Raw genomic sequence first — 6,603 nt, forward strand, 5'->3', positions numbered from 1 at the left:
AATGTGTTATTTTTGGCAAATGTTTTTGAGTATTTCTGTATATTGTGGTCCCCAAACAGGTATAAAATTGCTTCCACCAACGAGCTGAGCACACAGGTGCAGCTAATCAGGCTGATGTCAGCAGGCAATCGCATTGCTAAAGACGGCAAAGCACTGCTTTGGAGTGTGCAACCCTGTGGGTGAAATTAAATCAAAGAAGTTGACTACAGCGCTTGTTAAATGGTCAGAGACTGACTGCAGACCAGCCAACATCAGTCAACAAATGCTGTCATCTGATCCCCAATCAAAACAATGTGGAAAAACTTGCTTTATCTTGTTAATATGGACTTCAAAACTACCCTGTAAGCAAAATCATGGAATTGTAAACATGCAAAAAGAGATTAATCACAAGTAACTATTGAAATTCAGTGATTAATCACATTTTTTTTTCTTTTTAGTGGTAAATGAGTGTGTTTATTGTTTCCACTGGGGTTATGCCACAAAAAATGATTGTTTTTAATCAAGAAACTAAAGCATTTCCTGCTGGGATTGTGTCAACAAAACCAGATATTTTAAGCCCAAACTTGGTCTATTCTTTGCCACAACCAAGTGTTTTTTTGTGCCTAACATTTCAGCGTTTCTGATGCATAATAATGTACAAAAATAACGTGTCCGTGGTTTGCAGAAACGTTCAATGCTGATTTTGTGTGATCGTAATTGTGTGGTCATCACCATGCTTCTTCAACACAGGCTTAAGATAGTTAGAGGTTTTGTTCTGCAACATAAAATACACCCGCTTAAACCTTATTTTTGAACTTTTAAGGTTTTACGCGTCTTAAAAAAGGCGGTTGCTAACAAGTGGCTAAATGGGACTGCAGTGTTGATCGGGGACGTTGGACTTCATCACAGCGGACACAGAAACTCAGTAAACCCACTTGTCTGCCTTTACAGCTTTACGGACTCGCACTTGAACTTGTAGATATATCTGTTTATACTATTTTTTGATCGTGTTTAAACATGTTTTTAAAGTGTTTGTAGTGGTGACGGTTAAGTTGTGCGACCACAATGTAGTTCCTGTATAGCCTAAGAATAGCTTTTTGCTTCTGGCGATTTCATTTAGGCTTCAAAACACACAAAAGTGATGTTTATCTGTGAAGATTATCATGCTGAACAAAACGTGTAAGTATCATAAACTTGTGTTCGTCACAGAGCTTATTTCTGGTGATAATCGAAAATCCCATTTAAAAATCCCATAATGTTCTTGACAAGGGAACCAGTGCGACGGATACTTCCTGGTTGGTTTACAAAAATACGTCATCCCTTCACCACTCTATTGGACAAGAGACTGTTGATTATAGGCCATCACTTGAACCTACTGTACTGTTTTTTTCCTTCACCCCGGGGCTGTTCAATATTAATAAGTAAAAAGTCTTTTGATTCTTTTCCAAGTCAGTGGGGGTATACTCTTGTACAACTTCTGTACATAATGAAAAAGCTAATGGAAGCGAAGAGAGCCCACCCACAGGTAGTTTCTATATATTTCCAGCTTTGGATAAGTTGAAATTGCAATAATTTCAGTGCAATTTGGTGGGAAAGCTCAAGTATCTCATGAATTCACAGTGTCAGTCTCGTATTCATGGTGCATTTGAAGGCACCTGCACATAAAGAAGCAATCACAAGTTAAGACTTCAATCTGTGGTCTGTCTTAATGAGAGGTTTCTGCCCACATTTTAATTGAAACGTCCAAGACAAACAGTGTTTTTCCAAATCAAAAGCAATTTAAGCCGGCGCGCTCATACACACATCAATAAACAGCGTTTCTGGCTCCACTGATATTTTCTTCTTCTTATAATTCAAATCACCTATAGCAATCTCTAGTGCCCTACCGCTAATTGAAAGCTGAGAATTCAAGAGAAGAAGAAGAAGAAGAAAAAAAAAAAAAGAAGCTGCACAGCTTCATACATCTTTCAGTACATCCCAAATCTGTCTCGAGCGTTTTCATTAAGGCTGAGATTTAATGAGTTTAATTTATTCCTTGCTAATGACAGAGAAGGACACTGCATCTTGTGTTGTGTTAATTAAAACTCTATGAAATGGTGTAGATGAAACAGTTTCACTCAGTGTGGGATCCTTCTGGGGGGAAGATCGTTTTCAAGTTAATACGTGTAAGTAGTTTGATTAAAGGGTTTTCCAGGAATTCAAATCAAAACAAAATATGTCTATATATAGAACCAAGTAATGAAATTGAGGATCACTGCTTGGGTGACACCCGGAGGAGTTGGTAGGGTTGAGAGGATTGGGGGTGAAATATGTCTTTCGGTGGATACAGAATTCACAGAAGCAAGGAGACGGAAAACTAATTTTGATTCATGTGGAGCAACCGGCTGGCTTTGAGAAAATCTGCAGAAATAAGAGCTCCGAGGTAGCCAGAACATTTTAAGATGTGCCGTTTTAACACATGCAGTTTGTTCAAAGGTCAAAGTGGAGTTATGAATTATGCAATAAACTCAGGCCCTCTCTGGATGAAATTTCATCAGACCATCCAACCTGAGCCAAACGCAGGCCCTAGAGTCCACAACATTATTTGCGAAGGAAGAAACTGTTCTTAGAAAATCACTCAGAGATCTTCTAAGAGTGTTTTCCAGGAACACCGGACAGTTACTCCCCTAAAATAAAAGACCTCGCCCTCACTTTTCACCCTCTTTTTGGAAATCAAGTCCCTCTCTCACAGCTTTTTATGTCCACATGGTAATAAAAGTTCTTTCTCTCTGACGAGGCTCCAGCTGTCCAGCTGCATCACTCTCAGTATAAGTCCTCTTTGTTTCCCTTTCCAGATTTTTTTCAATCTCTGGACGGGCAGATTTGCAAGTCTCAAGGCAAAAAGGGGTCAAAGGCCAGCAGCCTATAGAAGCAGCCACCTCGGGGTATGGGACATCCTGGTTTCCATTCTCCTGGGTGAGAAACTTGCCTTTGTGTGCTTGAGTCCTTTTGTCCGTCCTAGACTCAACAGGACATGAGTCTGCATGGTGATAAAAAGTGAATGTTTCAGTCCAGGAACCTCGTCAAACCTTTCCATTCCTAACTTTGCCACTGCTATCATTTTTTTTTTTTTTGACAAATTGTGTATTCTTATCGTCAGCTTTCATTGAGCAAACGTCATTATTATGTTTTTAATGTATTTTTTTCTTATCTTAAAGGCATTCATTGTATAAGTTCATTTAATTAACTTCTGTATGGTGTGAAAACCAATCAGGACTCTCTAGAGACCTGATTGAGTTGTGTAGGTTTAATCCAGCAGTCCAGCAATTTTACTTTTGTTGTGATGCAGTGTGGTGTAAAACTGTGTGGCCTGCATATACATGATCTCTTTATGCATTCAACATCTCCTCATACAGTGTTTCATATATTTAATGAATTAGCAGCCTGTGGATGCATCCTCATGTTACAATCTCAACACAAAAATATGTATCTAAAATACAGCTGCGTAGGTTTGGTTTAGGCAAGTAAGGTTATGTAGGTTTGGTTGAAGAAAAGAAATATAATTGGCTGTTGTCACATTACATATTGAATGTAAAGTTAAGGAGGTTAGGTTTAGTCAAGAATTGATGTTATATGGTTGGATTTAGGAAAAGAAACATAGTTGGGTGTTGTCATATTACTTTCTTAATGGAAAGTTCTTCACTTAATAAAGTTTTATAGCTCACATTTAAAAAAAAGTAAATTTACGTAGGTCAGGTTTAGAAAAAAAAAAGATGGTTTAGGACTACCACATTGCATACTAAATGTAAAGTTACGTAGCTGAGGTTTAGCAGGATAGAGTTAGGTCAAGTTAAGTCAGGTTCAGGAAATGAAACATAGACAATATCATGTACTTAACATAAAGTTACACAGGTTAGGTTTAAGAAAAGAAATATGGTGACAATGTAGCCTACATTAAAATAAGTTTACTTGGTTCTCACAGGACACAAACACCATTCTTCTTGGTTAAATTCCTGTGTTTGTTTGACCTGTCCGCTACCCCAACCTGCCCCCTATGAGGACTTTCACTCTTATTAATACCTTCTTCCTCACTCACATCAGCAAATTTATCACATGAGTGCAGCCTTCATGATTATGTGTGTCAAAACTATAGGAATTGATGTTTTATTTATTAGTTTTTTACATTTAATTGATATACAAATTCTGTCACATTACTTTTCATTGGTACACATAAACTGCATGAGAATAGCCTGATGAGTTAAAACTTGCAAACACATTAGCATGACCCTTCAAAGCATACCTCAAAAGTATTTCTCTTTGCTCCATATTTTATCACATTATTAAATCCATGCTGACTAAATTCCATTACTTGCATCACCATACAACTTATAGTCTGGTTGCCAGGGTGACACTCTTTCACACAGTCCTGAAGAGCCTTTCAAAACTCCACCTTAAAGTATCAGTTTTGACGTTTAAGTTATTACACCTAGATTATTTCCCCATTATAGTCGAGGGAACATTTTTAATAGCTACAATTACAATGTTTAAGGTCATGACGATTTGTCATACCACTAGCAACACTAAAGCTCAGCTTGATTGACCTTTATCTCAGACACATTCAGAAGCCAGAGTGAGCTAATTTTCCCCAGTTATCTCCTACAATATGTGCCTAAAGATGGAGCACAAAAATAGTTTCCCATCATCCTCACAACCAGCACAAGATGGAAATTTTCAATAAATGGTAATGACTAAGTTTTTTGAGTCCCACAGTCTTGCATCGGTCACATTTAGTATAACTAAATGTGCACTTAGTGTTGTTCCAATATTCAGCGCTTTACCCTCCTCATCAATTTCCACTTTATATCGATCACAGAGTAAAGCCCTCCCATTGTGCAGCAGGATCATTTTAACTGCTTGCCGGACCCAAACAATAAACTCCATGTTCAAACACATGTTTCCTGCCTGCAGCGTGTTGCATTTGGCAGAGGCAAAGCAAAACCCTGGCAACATGAGTGCCACAGAGAGAAGAAAAGTCCCTCTCCATCATCTCGACATTTGTCTGTAGGCTGCAGCAGCACACTGGGTCAAACAGTGGAAAAGCAAATCCATAGATGCGAAGCTTGTGAGCTCACAGACAATTGCATAAGCCCATCCATCCCCCAGTAGATTAACCTCCACTGATAACCACAGGCTGGTGACGTCAATGCTGCTCTGCCTCTCTTACTCCCCTCCGACACCACCAACTCTTCCAGAGCTGGAAGGCCGTCCCTTCATGAGGGTATGACAGAGGAGGGGATATAAATACCAGCCTTATCTTTCATGAGACAATAGTAGCACATAGCAAAACTCTGCCAGTTAATTATTATTGCATCCACATAAAATCAATCAACGTGTAGGCACATGTATGAGTTGTAATGACAGTTTCTTATTGTTGTATAGGTTGTTGACCTTTAGCTTTATTGTACTGCTGCTTACACCATTATCAATTACATACAAAAAATCTAAATCAACGGGTCTTTCATTTTTTGCAACTAATCAGTTAAGTTTTAGCACAAGCAAATACCATTCTGTCACACTGCAGCATGCACAGCTAAATAACACAGCTGTTTTAGCTCATCAAGGGACTGTACTTTATTTATCAGATTCGGAGGGTGGCTGCAGTGTGACTTTGTTTATTTTTTTCATTTTTATAATAACCCTCCCTGGGGCTACAAATATTTTTCCTTAAGCCTCCCTAAATGACTGAGGGACATGCATGACCCTCCCTCCACCATGTGATCTAGAAATTCTGAAAAAAATCATGCCTTTTGAACCCACTTGTGGCATTTGGGGTTTTGTGGACTTTTTAAAAATAAATACATAATACATCCATTTAAAGTTTAATGTCCATCCCGTAAGCCAAATCTAAAAACATAACTCCCTCCCCACAGTTTAAAAAACATTTGGCTTGCCCCTCCCAACACCCCTCCCCTCTTATAAATAATGATCAGTCCCTAGTTGATCAACAGTTAGGCAGTCACAGGTGTGCAGTTTTGCAATTAGAAGAACGTAAAGGAAGAACCTATTCATGCATATTTTGAGGACTCTTAAAGTAAAGGGCCATAAAGTCTCCGACATAAACCTGAAAATGCTAAAAATGTTTTGTAGGTGCATCAAGGTATCTCGAGTTAGTCGGAACAGGACAGGAAAAGGAGGTTGTCGTGCACAATAAAAGAGTAAAATGGTGACATTTGAAAAACACAACCCAAAAACGACAAGTAGGAATTGTTAGAGTTAGTTCGGAGCTAAAAACAAACAAAAAAACAAACAAACAACAACAAAAACATCAAAACCCTAGTTTTGCACTGTTGTATGAAACAGGTTTTCCTCATGACTGTTTTTAACTCAAAAAATGTTAAAGATGAAATATTTTAGAATAAAGGTTCCTGTTCGGAAGCCAGAATGGTGCGGCACATACAAGAAATATAAACAAACTTACAAAAGTATCTAAAAATATAATATGATGAATATTTCAAATATAGCATTAAAAAATCCTCTATAAAACTAGTCTCCAACGAAGGCTTTTGTTTTGAAGGCGGTAAGCGGAAGCCGTGTCAGTAATAATGCGTGCATCATCACGGCAGGTTCAACAGATCCTCACTCTAC

This window comes from Plectropomus leopardus, chromosome 8 (genome assembly GCF_008729295.1).
Source record: "Plectropomus leopardus isolate mb chromosome 8, YSFRI_Pleo_2.0, whole genome shotgun sequence".
In the NCBI taxonomy this organism is placed as follows: Eukaryota; Metazoa; Chordata; class Actinopteri; order Perciformes; family Serranidae; genus Plectropomus; species Plectropomus leopardus.